Here is a 15,139-nt window from a genome sequence, read left to right on the forward strand (position 1 = left end):
GTGAAAAAAGTATTAGGAGTAAGAAAAGGCAGAAGATCAGCCTCCTCAGTTATAAGGTACTTTGTATTGGGGAAGGGAGGTTAATTATGAAAGTCAAAGTGGTAATATCTTTTTGCCTTTTATTTAAATCAAACACTAATAATAGGTGTTCAACCTAGTCTAAAAAAAGCAACTTTTCTAACCACATTTTCCGTCCGTCCCCCACACCAACTGTTTGCAACCCAAGCAAAATAGTCTATAAAAACTAAAGAGGAAATGACTAGACATTAAAAACAAAACTTATTTGTCGTTATTGTCTACCCTGAGAGAAATGAAAGTACAATAAAACCTCCATTACTTACGAACAGCCTCCATGATTTAGTTGGGAATTGGTCCTGCTTTGAGCAGGGGGTTGAACTAGATGACCTCCTGAGGTCCCTTCCAACCCTGATATTCTATGATTCTATGATTCATTCTTGAGGTGTTGGTAACTCTGAAATGTTTATAACTCTGAACAAAATGTTATGGTTTTTCTTTCAAAAGTTTACAACTGAACATTGACTTAAAACAGCTTTGAAACTTTACTACGCAGAAGAATAATGCTGCTTTTCTTTTATTTTTTTAGTACTTTATGTTTAACACATTACTGTAATGTATTTGCTTTTTTTATTTTTTGTTTATGATGCTGTCTGACTGTGTACTTCTAGTTCCAAATGAGGTGTGTGGTTGACTGGTCAGTTTGTAACTCTGGTGTTCATAACTCCGAAGTTCTACTGTAGTAAACAGCATGTAAAAGATCAAATTCTAAAAATTGTTTCACTTAATATACTGATTCGCCTCTATCACATATGTAAGGATTTTACAAATATTTTAACTCATGGTGTCTCTAAATAAAATATTTTATCCTTTATGAACAGCATTTAGTACCTAATGCTTTTACACCTTTTATTTAATTAGTTAATTGAACATAAGAACAGCCATGCTGGGTCAGACCAAAGGTCCATCCAGCCCAGTATCCTATCTACTGATAGTGACCAATGCCAGGTGTTCCAGAAGGAGTGAATCTAACATGTAATGATCAAGTGATCTCTCTCCTGCCATCCATCTCCACCCTCTGACAAACAGAGGCAAGGGACACCATTTCTTACCCATCCTGACTAATAGCCATTAATGGACTTAACCTCCATGACTTTATCTAGTTCTCTTTTAAACCCTGTTATAGTCCTCGCTGTCACAACCTCCTCAGACAAGGAGTTCCACAGGTTGACTGTGCGCTGTGTGAAGAACTTCCTTTTATTTGTTTTAAACCTGCTGCCCATTAATTTCATTTGGTGGCCCCTAGTTCTTATATTATGGGAGCAAATAAATAACTTCCTTTTTTGACTGCCGCTGCACACTGCATGGACGTCTTCAAAGAACTATCCAAGATGACTCCAAGATCTCTTTCCTGATTAGTTGTAGCTAAATTAGCCCCAATCATATTGTATGTATAGTTGGGGTTATTTTTTCCAATGTGCATTACTTTACATTTATCCACATTAAATTTCATTTGCCATTTTATTGCCCAATCACTTAGTTTTGTAAGATCTTTTTGAAGTTCTTCACAGTCTGCTTTGGTCTTAACTATCTTGAGTAGTTTAGTATCATCTGCAAACTTTGGTACTGTACAATTATTTAAATGAAATAAAGCATGATTTTAAAAAGGAAAAAGGCAGGAAACTAAAACTAAGACAGGGGGATTGCCTAAACACTTAGGCCTTCATCTTGCAAAATAATTATGCACATGGTTTAGTTTAAACACACAGACACACACACAGACCCAATGTGTGCAGTACTATACATGTCCATAGGTCATTTCAGGACTGGATAGGGTTGCCAACTTTCCAATTTCTGGAAACTGGACACTCCAGCTCCGCCCCCTCTCCCTGAGGCCCCACCCTATGCTCCAGCCCCTGCACCAGACACCGTCAGGTGCCGTTTTCAACTGGAATTTCCGGTCAAAAACTGGACATCTGACAACCAGAGGACTGGGGCAGCGCCGGCGCAACCCATTAGGCGACCTAGGCGGTCGCCTAGGGCACTAACATTTGGGGGGGCAGCGACCGCGGCGGCCGGATCTTCGGCCGCCCCGGTCATCATCGGCATTTCGGGGGCAGAAACTTCCGCCACCTAGGGCGGCAAAAAAGCTGGCGGCGCTCCTGGACTGGGGCCTTAGTTCTCTTTGTGATCAATAAAATGCTTTATTTCTGCCATTTAGGGGTTGAACAACTCATTTATTTAGCTCCTATACCACTTAACTTGTGACACCAAATATTGTTAAAATTTGAAGAGAGCAGTTATCAGATTTCTCTTATCTATACAGGAATTAGAAAAATTGTGTGTGTATACATAATTTATTACTTTATAATCTAATGCCCATGGTGCCTTACAATACAGTACAGATAAAGACAGATTGTAATCTCTTTGGGACAGGCACTTCTGCAAACATTTCTTCCAAGCAAAGTATCTCATACTGTGACTAGTCCTATCGGCAGTACTTTACTGGAATTGGTAGTAGCCACTCTGAGTCAGATCCTGCTCATGCTATCAATGGGAAAACACCCATACATTTAAGGTGTAAAGGATCAGGTCCCATTCACAGCCGTATGCATTTGGAGGACTGGGCTGAGCAGAAATAAGACACCCAACCCCGACAAGGAAGAGAGTCTAAGGAAGAGGACAGTATCATTATATCATGACTTGTGAAGGTAGTATATGTGTCTCAGTCTGGTCAAAAAGCGACTCTGTCAGCTCTGGTCAGCACAGCTGATCGTGACTCTAAAAGTCTGGTTGGCATCATTAGGCTGGGGCCGGGCTGTGCGGCAGGACAGCGGGGCTAAGGCAGGCTCCCTGCCCAGCTCTGCCTGGCTCCCAGGAAGTGGCAGCATATCCGGCTCCTAGGCAGAGGGGTGGCCGGGGGACTCCACGTGCTGCCCCCAACCAGAGGCACCACCCTGAGCGCTGGCTCTGCAGCTCCCATTGTCCGGTAATCCACAGCGGACATGAATCTGGGACGTCACGGGTGCATCCAGCTTCCTGCGTCCCCGGGAAATGCCAGGGAAGCACTGGTGCAGCTACTATTTAAGGGACTGCCTGAGGTGAGTGCCTCCCGGGGTTGCTGCAAACCACACCAATCAGAGCTGTCCGGATCCCTCACCCCAATTCCCTCCTGCCCCCAAAGTCCCTCACAGAGCACACACCCTGCACTCCAACCCCCTGCCTCAGCCCCCTCCCGCACTCAGAAACCTTCAGCCCCACCTCCCCAGTCTGGAGCCCCCTCCTGCACCCCAAACTCCTCATTCCCAAAGTCTGCACCACCAGCCAGAGCTCTCACCCCCTCCTGCACCCCAACCCGCTGCCCCAACCCAGAGCCTCCTCCCGCACCCTGAACTCATTTCTGACCCCATCCCAGAGCCCGCAGCTCCTCCTGCACCCCTAACCCCAAAGCACCCTCCTGTTCTTCCTAGCAACCACCCCAGCTAGGTGGCGGCTGCTGCTTGGGGAGGAGGGGTCCAGTGGACGTGCTACAAATTTGCGGCTCCCTTTCCCGGTAGTCCTTACCCAGGAGCCTCCATTTCAACCACTCTGAGGTATTTCTACACTGCAATTAAATTCCCTGCTGGCCTGGCTCAGCAGACTGGGGACGTAACATTACAGTGTAGACATTTGGGAACTCTGAATCCCTCCCCACTTGGGGGTTTCAGAGCTTAGGATTGAGCTAGCCCAAACACCCCCACAGTGAGACAAAGTCAGCAGACAGAAGGCAGGCAGCTTTAATTGCTATGAAGATACACCCACCCCCAGCCCTTCCCAGCAAGCGGGACACAGCAGCTGTGCAGGCCAGTCCCTCCCTGCAGGAAGAGCATGAAGGGTGTGTGTCTATTAAGGCATCCAGGGGCAGTGCACTGGGGCTGGCCACTGCAACCCCAGGGCCGGTGCTACCATTTAGGCAAACTAGGCGGTTGCTTAGGGCACCAAGATTTGGGGGCGCCAAAAAGCGGTGCCCCCAATTTTTTTTTTACAGCCCCCTCCCCGAGCGCGCTGTCGCCACTCCACTTCTCCCGCCTCCCAGGCTTGCAGCGCCAATCAGCTGTTTGGCGCCGCAAGCCTGGGAGGGGAGGAGAATTAGAGCGGGGGCAGTGTGCTCAGGGAGGAGGCGGAGCAGAGGTGAGCTGGGGTGGGGAGCTGCCGCACGGCTTCCCGGGCCGGGGGGGCAGGGCAGGGCCACCCAGAGGATTCAGGGGGCCTGGGGTCTTCGGCGGCAGAGGGCCCCCGCCGCCGAATTGCCGCCAAAGACCCGGCACTTTGGCGGCGGGTCCCGGGGCGGAAGGACCCCCTGCCACGTGTCTTCAGGGCAGTTCGGTGGCGGATCCTGGGGTGGGAGGACCCCCCGCCACCGAAGACCTGGAGCAGAAGCAGCTCCGGGGGCCCGGGCCCCACGAGAGTTTTTGGGGGGCCCCGGAATGAGTGAAGGACCCCGCTCCAGGGGCCCCAAAAAACTCTCATGGGGGCCCCTGTGGGGACCGGGGCCTGGGGCAAATTGCGTCACTTGCCCCCCGCTCTGGGCAGCCTTGGGGTGGGAAGCTGCCGCGGGGGTGCCTCAAGGCAGGGGGGCAGCTGCCGCAGGGCTCCCCACCCCAGCTCACCTCTGCTATGCTCCCTCCCTGAGCACGCCGTCGCTGCTCCACTTCTCCCGCCTCCCAGGCTTGTGGCATCAATCAGCTGTTTGGAGGCGGAGCAGAGGTGAGCTGGGGTGGGGAGCTGCCACACAGCTCCCCGGGGGGGAGCTGCCACAGGGGGGTGGGCGCCTCAGAGCAGGGGAGGGGAGAGCCTCAGGGCAGAGGTGGCGGCGGGGAGCTGCTGCAGGGCTGGGTGGCGGAGGCGCAAGGTGGAAGTTTCGCCTAGGGCGTGAAACTTCCTTGCACCGGCCCTGTGCAACCCACCTACTCAGTGGAGCACATCAGGAACCATGCCAGCAGCCAGACATCACTGTGCGCAAAGCCTAGCACTTCACACTGGTGGGTGCCTGCAGGAGTCTGCAAAAAGTGAGTCATATGGTCTGATGGTGCCAACACCCTGGGCAGCACAAAAGGAGCCTGGCAACAGGGAATGCATAGCTTCACTAGAATTTATATTCCTGAAACAGAAGAGCTAGTCCCTGGCTATGGTAATCTCCCTCACACCCATATATAGACCCTTTTTGTTTCAAATAAAGGACAACTTGGAAATTATGGGAGAGAGTTTATTTTTAAGGGCACCTCCCCAATGTTTTATTTGTGACACACATTTATATACAAACAACACACTGTATTACAGTGTACAATCCTTTGTATGATTATTCGTGGATACAAGACAATATTGATTGATTTGATGTGCACTGTGGAACTTTGGACATCGAACGAAGGACAGGTGGTCATGTTGTGTGAGACATTCTAACATATTCCCTGTCAACCATGGTATTTGGTCCTGCCATGCGGGCAGGGGACTGGACTCGATGACCTCTCGAGGTCCCTTACAGTCCTAGAATCTATGAATCTATGAAACCTGCTTTGGGTCAGCATGAATTATATTTTATGCAACTTCACCTTCTTAACATTAAAGAGCTATAATGAATTCATAAAATAACACCAATGCAATATTAAGGTTATATATTTAAACATAAGTGTCAGGAAATGTTAACACAAAGACCAGGGCCATCCCTAGGGGCGTGCAGGGCCAGGACATAGATGAGGAGCTCCCTGCCGGCTTCACCCAGCCCCAGCCCCCGCTCCCACTCCACCCCTTCCCCCCCTCAAGTCCCCACACCTGCTCCTGCTCCTTCCCCCCAGCACCTCCAGATGCCATGAAACAGCTGACCAGCGGTAGGCACTGGGAGGGAGGGGGAGCCTCTGATCGACAGAACCCACAGGCAGGCAGGAGGCGCTGGGGGGAGGGGTTCCTCCTTGTGCCCCCCCCCCACTCACCCACCTGTCTCACCTCCCTGCCCACCTCCTCACAAAGCATAGGGCTCCCCAAAGCACAGGGCCCAGGGCAGTCACCCCGATTTGCTGTACCCTACGGATGGTTCTGACAGACTCCCATAACATTAATTTGTCCATGTGACATATATTGTCTATTAAAGCATACATTTTAACAATTTAACTAGTCATTAAACATGGAACAGCATAACTTTTTTTCCTTGTTGTACAGTTCATTGTCAGATAGGGAAGGAGTCCGTCAATGACTTCAGCTCTACTGATCCCCTACCGGGACAGTTGGGTGAAGGCAAGAAAAATGAAGCTCCTGCAATACTCTCTTCAGTCGCTCATATTGAGAGAGAGTGGGACTCTTTTAGGCAGCAATTAATTTTACAATAGTGTTTAAAATCCTCTCCCTGGTGAGGTGAAGCGTATTTGAATCACACATTCCATCTCCCACATTCAACCTGTTGCAGCTCCTGACCTTCTCCTGGCGCTTGCTTGAGACTTGCAGTGAAAATGTGCAAGTGAGCGAGGGGAGACCAAGCGACAGGGATAGGTGCGGGGGTGGAATGAGCAGGGCGTTGGGGAAGGGTGAGGCCTCAGGGGCAGGACAAGGGTGTTCGGTTCTCTGCAATTAGAAAGTTGACAACTCTAGTCTCAGAGGTAAGTTTTAATACTCTGTAGAAAATAATGTTAGGTCACTATCCTTCAGTGAGAGGGACAAATTGCTCTATCCAACACATTCCTTCATGGAAGTCCCTAGGACTCTGCTCCAGGATCTTCCTGCACAGGGGACACTGAAGGATCAGGGTTTTAGAAGTTAATGTAATTTGTTTCATGCTGTATTACAGTAGCATTTTATTTCAGAGGGTATGTCTACACTGCCAGGTAAACAAACTCTCACTGGCTCTGCTTGAGCTAGCACAATAAAAATAGTATGGATGTTGCAACACAGGTGACGGTATGAGCTAGCTGCTCAAGTACAAGCCCACCAAGACAAATGTTTATTCTTCACTTCAAAACTAGGTCTACTTATAGTTACAAAATATAGTTGAGCTTCTTGTTCAAGAAACAGGTATAAGCATTGTAAACAAGCAACAGTTTGAGTTTCATCTTTGTAAATTAAGGTACAAAAAGACTATACATTTGCTTATTCTTTACCCTACATGGCAGTCTTTAAGTTATTGATATAAGTAACTTACAACAAAGTCAAAATTTGAGGTCTTATGAACCTAGGGAAAAGTTACCATTCCAGTGACTTATGGCACAATCCTCAATTCCAAGTAAGGGGGCCATATCCAAGAACTACCATTTTTACAATTTGGTGCACAAAAGGAGGAGTTTTTTGGGGTGGGGAAGGAGGTGGCGTAGGCAGGAACAACAAGACGATTGGGTACTGAACTGTGAACACAGCAAGTAGAAAAGTCTTTACAAAGGCTACTGCATCTGGGCACCAATGCAGCATTTAAAGCTCTGGATTGGAGAGGGATTTATCTTTTTATATGGAATTATATTCAATCACACAATATCATTTGGCCTCCTCTTACCAGTTGTTTATTAAGTGCTTTAACCTCTTCCTGTTGTGTACCCACAAGGTACAACCCCATATTATTGCAAGCAGTACAACTTTCAAAACACAATGGCTGCAAAATAGCAGGTAATCTTAGGTGCTGTCACTGGTGTTGCTCCAGCTTCAAGAAAAATAATGTGAATGGAGAAAATTAGTTATGCACTCCTGAATCTCTAATTTAGAAGCTACAGTCTATCCTTTCTCAACAAGCATGCAGAATTACTTATGGAATTATAGGTAAAGTTCTCCAGAAATGTGATCAGTTATTAACAAAACTATGGCATCATTAAGGGGATGCAATTAGGTAACATTTGGCCCAGAATACAAGTTTTTACAAATCCTACAAGTAACACCATTTTTGCCCATGTTTTTGTTTGTTTTTTTAAATTCCAACTGAAATTTTTGTATATAAAGTACCTGTTTATAGCAAGTGACATTTCCCTTCAAGGTTTGCAAGCAAAATATTGCAACATTATGCTAAGCTATGAAAACTGAAGTGAAAGTGATTAGAAACTGATAGTAAACCAATGACACAAAGTAATTATTTTTATTATCCAGGACTAGTGCAAAAGTTAAGCAAATAGCAAAAATACTTACACATAAATCTGAGTTTAAGTTCTTCACCTTTTGGTATCCTATCATGTCATTAGTAATTCAAGGCAATATATACTATATATAGTTTTAACAGGATTTTTAAGTTGCACATGGTTTGTGGGGAAAATGTATACACACATTTTATCTGGGGAAACTCAAAGAAAATACAGTTGTGTGAAATTTTCACCTAAACATTATGCTTTTAAGCACTGCGGATCATACATTTCTGCTCAGAAGTGAAAGGCTTCAGGAAGATAAACATTTTATTTCTGAGTTTTTCTTCTGTATTGGAAGCAGATGTGCAGCTTGTACCAAACAAAATGGTAAATCTTAGCTTGTAGCGCCCCCTACACTTTCAAATAAGAATCTAAATTCTCAGCAGTTGTTCCGAAAACTCCATAGGTAAAGCTGTGGTAGAATAGTAATGCGGAAATGGTTCTATTGTTCTGTGAGGAAAAAACAAAAAACAAGACCATAACCTGATTTTAAAATTATCACACAATTTTATAAGCTTTTCTTGGCTTATGTACTATGTCTGTTCAGTGCCTAGTTGCATAGATATAGTTGTGCTGTACCCAAGAGATAATACCACAGCATGTGTCCACACATCAAGGTCATGACTAAAACCTTTGAACTACACAGGCTGTTTGTTCAAGATCTATATGCAACTAAAACTGCCTTTTTCAGGCAGTTCCCATGTCTTTGTGTCTGCTTGTACAGCACCAAACATCTGAACTTAATAAATACTTTAATAAAATCATCAGATATAAAGTACAAAGGGCCTGAAATAGACACTACTGGGTCGCAAAGACAAATTTCATTATTAAAGCTAGCATCTTTTTATGGGTGTACGCTAGTATATATATAATTTTCACACATTTTATTTTAATATACACACACGAGATTCTGAAGTATTAGTCTTGATTATAGATTAAGAGTTGAAGGTCACAATATTCAAAATTTAGTTTTGCCAAGGTGTGCAGTAAATATTGTTCTAGGATTATGTTTTAATGTGGATCCCATGCACACAAGAGCAGACTTTTTTTTTTAAAGTAGCAACGTTCATCAGGGCTGCGCAGGCACCCTGTGCTTCCTCATGCTCCCATCTGAGGCATAAAGGTCATGGTAGCCATGTCCCTCCCTCTGTTCCCTTTTACTGTAGGTGGCAGTGAAACAATCTGATGAACACGTGTACCATTACTCTTCAGAAATCCTAAACCAATTTTTCTTTCCAGCCAACTTGGTAAGAAATTTTATCTAAAGCATGTTCCTTTAAATAAATAAAAAAAGAAAGATAAATCAATTGGCAACCCCCAATACAGCATACAGCATAGCAAGGTGCCTGCCACCAACCACCATGACTCATGGCAGAATCCAAACCCTCAGGGTTTAAACCCTGCCCATGCTGTGATCCCCATGAAGGACAGGGGGTATCTACAGTCTCCAAACATTTCTTCCAGGAAGTGACTGCAGCCTTTCCCAGCAGATACTTTAGTGGCCCACTTCCTGGTTTATATAGGCCACACCTGTTCCTGCACAGATGACCTTCTAATTTTCTCTCACTATCTTAATTCCCCCCAGCTTGCTGTCTAATAGGCTAACTGGCCCCACTAGCCTGCCTTAACCCTTTCAGGGCAAATGTAGGGAGAGCACCCCATCACAGGCTGTTTCTGAGAAAACTGAGGAGGTTGGAAAGGTGGCAAGGTGATAGGCAGAGTTCAGTCAGGGGAGAAAAATAGGGTTAGCAACTTTCTACTCACACAAAACCAAACACCTTTGTCCCACCCCTGCCTCCTGAGATCCCTCCCTGTCCTGCCCCTTCTCCAAGGCCTTACGCCCTGGCTCACTCCATCCCCCCCTCCCGATGTGACTTTCTCTCCCCACCCTCACTCATTTTCACCAGGCCTAGGGCAGGGGGTTGGGATGCAGGAGTGGGTGAGGGCTCTGACTAGGGGTGCGGGCTCTGGGGTGGGGCCAGAAATGAGGAGTTCGGGGTGTGGAGAGGGCTCTGGGCTGGGTGTGCAGGCTCTGGGGTAGTGCCAGGGATGAGGGATTTGGGGTGTAGGAGGGGGCTCTGTGCTGGGACTAAAGAGTTCAGAGGGCGGGCAGGGGATCAGGGCTGGGGTAGGGGGTTAGGACATGGGGGGGTTGAGGGCTCTGGCTGGGGGGTGCAGGCTCTGGGTTGGGGCCAGGGATGAGGGGTTTGGGGTACAGGAGGGTGCTCTGGGCTGGAACTGCGGGATTGGGAGGGGGATCAGGGCTGGGATACGGGGTTGGGGCAGGGGAGGGGGTCAGAGGCACAGGCTCTGGGCAACGCTTACCTCACAGAGTTCCCAGAAGCTGCAGCAGGTCCATGGTTCCTGGCCAATGGGAGCTGCAGAGCTGGTGCTTGGAGCAAGAGCAGCATGCACAGCCTCCTGGCTGCCCCTACTCATAGGAGACAGAGGGCGGACATGCCACTGCTTCTGGGAGCCAGGCAGAGCTGACCGGACTTTTAACAGCCTAGTCAGTATATGGCAGGGTCCCTTTTCAACCGGGCGTTCTGCTCGAAAAACCAGACACCTGGCAATCCTGAAAGAGTCAATTAATGGAATGGATTTGATGGTAGCATAACAGCTAGATTGGAATGAGAGAGCCTGAAACTAGCAGAAAACAGTGCCAGAGCCAGCAGAATTAAAACTAGTTTTCTGCCCTTCCCTTTACTGGAGCATCCCTGTTTTTCCATTCTGACAGGGAGAAGGAAGAGGACACTTTTATCTTCCTACTTCCTCAACAACCTCCCTCATGCCACAGAAACACAAACACCCCTGACCAGAGTGAAGAGCATTCCAGTAATAATCCCCATACAGATTGCAGGGAAGAGGAGAGGGGGAGCAGAAGGAAGAAGAGGGATAAGGATTGCTAGCTACCACCACTGATCTTCGGGCCTAGTTTCAAAAGTGTGTGTAACTGTATGGCTGATGTGTGTGTCCCACAGGTCCATTGAACACAAATGCTATTTGGACATGCAAATAGTCATATGCATTTTAGTGATAAAAGAACTGTAATTTAATGCACAAATTAGGCAGGCAGATGTGAGAATTGTTTTGAAAAATAAGTCCTTAGCCTTTCTCTGCTTGTTTTCCCTTCTCTCAAGTGAATTGTCACTCACCTCACAGGATTGTTGTTGGGATTAGATTATGGTTGTCCAGCAATGTGTAAATGATTAATCGTTTATCACGTACTATGCTACATATTAGACCTAAATTCAGCCCAAAGCTTCCCCTGCCAAATTTCTGTGGAAGAGCCACACGGAAATTTGGGAGGTGGGGTGGGGGGAGATGATGGACTTTCATTGCTTTAACAGATTATAAAAATCATTTGTTCTGTTCATTTTTATCAAAAGGATTCTAAAGGTGCACTAGAAGGTGAGTATATAACCAATACAAATGCATTAACATCGCAGCAGAGAAACACCAATTTCACATAGGTAAGAAGCTGCACAGTATGGCTACATAGTTGCCATGTGGAATTGCTAAGTGGCTTATAAGCACTGCATGATAGCTTCCCTTTTTCCACCAAGGGCAGTATTTCAGTCTTCTGTTGGCCCTGCCAGCTATGCTGCACCCTCCACAAATGCCCACCTCTGAAAGTCCAACAGGGCAAATCGCTCATTTCTAATGATCAAATCAGTTTGGCATCTGAGCTTTCATCTTCGCTCGTGGCCTGAATCTTGGAGAATCGTTTTGTCACTACCTCCCATTGTGTCTTTAGAACAGTAGCATGGGGAGAAGTACAGAAAACAGACTAAAACTCCCATTATGAATACACAGTAAAAGCCACACAGGCACAGAGAAGAAAGGCAAATGGCAGGCAGATAAGCAGAAAGATGGCAGGAAAATATTTAATGGACCTCTTTGGGATTTGCTGCACAAAGTTTGGGTGGAATGCATGGTAAATTATGCATTCATCTCTACAACTATGTAACTGCACTACGCATGGGGCTCTGGTTTTAAATAAATCCTTACATGTTGAGTGACTATACAGCATATACACCTGAGTTTCAAAACAATCTAAAGAAAAGGTTTTTTTTTTTTTAAACTAGAGCTTGAAATTTAACAGATAATTCTTGTGTGTTCTGCTTTCAACAAGAATAACTCCTGTCACTAAATTAAATAAAAAAAATTAATGGAGATATCCTGTCTCCTAGAGCTGGAAGGGACCTTGAAAGGTCATTGAGTCCAGTCCCCTGCCTTCACTAGCAGGACCAAGTACTGATTTTTGCCCCAGATCCCTAAGTGGCCCCCTCAAGGATTGAACTCACAACCCTGGGTTTAGCAGGCCAATGCTCAAACCACTGAGCTATCCCTCCCCCACTGTTGGCTGAGAGAGGCAATATTACCAAAAAGAGTTAATTTTTAATCTATTTACTTTGTTGAATAAAAGCTTCTGGCCTAGGGCACCTAACTTCTGCTAAATTAGTTAAGTTGTATTCAGTTTTGACCCTCAAACTGATTAATGCTGATTTTTGAAGTAAAATTGACTTATTGGCTCTTTACAGTGAGGACAACTGGGAAGTAACAGTTTCAGTGCTGGAACAAAGTTGTGGAGGTTCATCTGATTCTCTCTTTAAAAAAAAAAGTATGGTAAGCACATGAAATTACAGTATAACCTTGTGCGACTATATTATCGCTAATGCATATGCCTTCTGTTTCATCTAAAAGGAAATTTAAGAGATCTCAATGAAGTCAATAGTTGTGTCACCTTTTTTGCTGGTTATCACAATAAAGAAGACATTTATATTCAAAGTAAGATTCTGATCATACCACTAAATTAGCAAATACATTGATTAATATAGATTAATGTAGAGTCATTTGCAATCAGAATAAGAAAGAAAATCATTAAAAGTCAGGAATGCAGAAAGTAAAGAGCTCCAACAATGTCAACTTGGCCTTGAGGCCCATCTATATAGTATTTTCTGTTCCTATTTTTCTTATAAAATATATACTTCCAAATATTACATATTCATTTCTTCAGTTTATAAAATGCAGCTATCAAGCTCTAGACTTATTTGTAAAAATTGTGATGTGTTACAATAGGTAAATCAACCCACTGTATGTATGAAACAAGAAGCAAAATTACACACAAACACCCCCATCACCAAACATCTTTTGGAAAGTCTACCATTTCTACTAGCTTCTGCAAACCAATAATAAATAACTAGCCCTTTTGCAACATCAGTAAACATGAGTCCTGACCTCAACGTGGAGATAATGTGCAATCCATGACAAGCACATGCTCTTCTAGTCCATAAAGGCTTGTATACCATGTGGTATCTGAGTTCTTTCTAGTAATGTGTTAAGCAGCGTGAATATCTGTTTCAGTTTGTTCTCTCATCGTCTTCCAAGCAGAAGGGTGTATAGTGGAGTTTGTTTTTTGGATGGTTCTTTGTTGTTTTTTTTAAATGTGTTACTACGTAATTATGGTAGAAAAGGCAAGGTCAAAGAACTGTGCCTGCACTGCCCTACCCCTCCAATTCCAGTCCAAAGCTAAAATTTAGACAAGCTTTATGAGTTGAACCAATGTAGCCAGGTTAACATAGGAGTATTAGCTTTCGCATTTTTTCCTCTAACTGTACACCTTTGAACACTGCACTAATGAAATTAGTGAAACTGCCTAAACCACTAACATACATTAAGTGCACACACCTGTGAAATACAACTCTATAAAAGGGCATCGTTTTCAGTTGTGCAAAGTTTTAACATGCAATTAATTCCACTTCAAATTTGATTCTGGACCTACTCAGAAAGGACTACATACATGCCATTCTTCAGAGTTCATTGAGTTACCTGTGTGGCTGTTTTTTCCACCCATACAAAATTTGAAAATGGCTGAAGAGATTTTTCCCAGTTTCCAAAATAACGCATCTTTGGCCAGGACCAAAAACTGAAAGTTTAAACCCCAAAGATGAATTCTCCCAGGAAGATACAAACTTGTGAAAACCCTCATCTCAAACTATTTTGTCTCAAACACAAACACCTCCTTTGGCAGTTTTGTGAACGTAGCCCTTCTTTTCCTCTTACATTAAAAACTGTTTTTTAAAAAAGGGTTTGTTCCAGGTCAAACAAAATGTTTCATTCAACACAAAATGAAAATTTTGTTCTTTTTTTTGATTCACCAACTTTTTTGGATTTTCAGATCAGGTTTAACTTTTTTCTTTTTTACGATTTTTCAGAATTTCCAGTGAACTTAAAAAAAAGCCAGCTATGTGCACCAGCTCTAATTCAGACCCACGTGGAACCTCACAATGCCATTTTTACCAAGCCCATTTTCAGAGGAAAATTTAACTTACAGCAAGTGGAACTAGCAGAGGTATTTTCAGCATTAGAGATATAGCAAACATAGTATGACCCAAGTATTGCTAGTATTTCTAAAGTTTAGGTTCCCCACCACCACCAAAATAAACCATTGCTATTTTTATTATTTTATATTTACCTAGACACACACACCCTTTGTAAAATTTTGCTTTAAATTATAAGGTTTTTTTAGTTCACTACTTCATATCTCAGGTTGCATATTTACTTTGAATGTCTTACTTGGTCTCATGTTGATTTTATTAATTTCCTCTCCAAGCGACATCTTCTAATGTTTGAATCAATTATTCTTCAGAGTTCAGCTTTAGTGCACATTAAATCCTATCTTTAAAGCATCTTTGACAGCCTTCATAGTGTAGCTGCATTAAATACTTATTGAAGTATTCAAAATAGGTGTGAGGTTGAAAGGTCCCACTATCATTCTAAAGAGTGAAACATTTCCTTAAAGCAGAAGTGTCACTAAACAAACTAATACATAATGAGACAAGAGAAGTTATTTTCCCCCTTATGTATTACTACTACTGTGTGCAAGTAGCATGTGATTTTAATTTAGGTGTACTAATTAATGACATTAAGACCCCGCCCTTAACTTTTTTTAAAAAAGAGGCAAGCAATTTTAATCAAAAAAATTAACAAAATCTGAG

The sequence above is a fragment of the Trachemys scripta genome, chromosome 2, assembly GCF_013100865.1.
Source record: "Trachemys scripta elegans isolate TJP31775 chromosome 2, CAS_Tse_1.0, whole genome shotgun sequence".
Classification (NCBI taxonomy): domain Eukaryota; kingdom Metazoa; phylum Chordata; order Testudines; family Emydidae; genus Trachemys; species Trachemys scripta.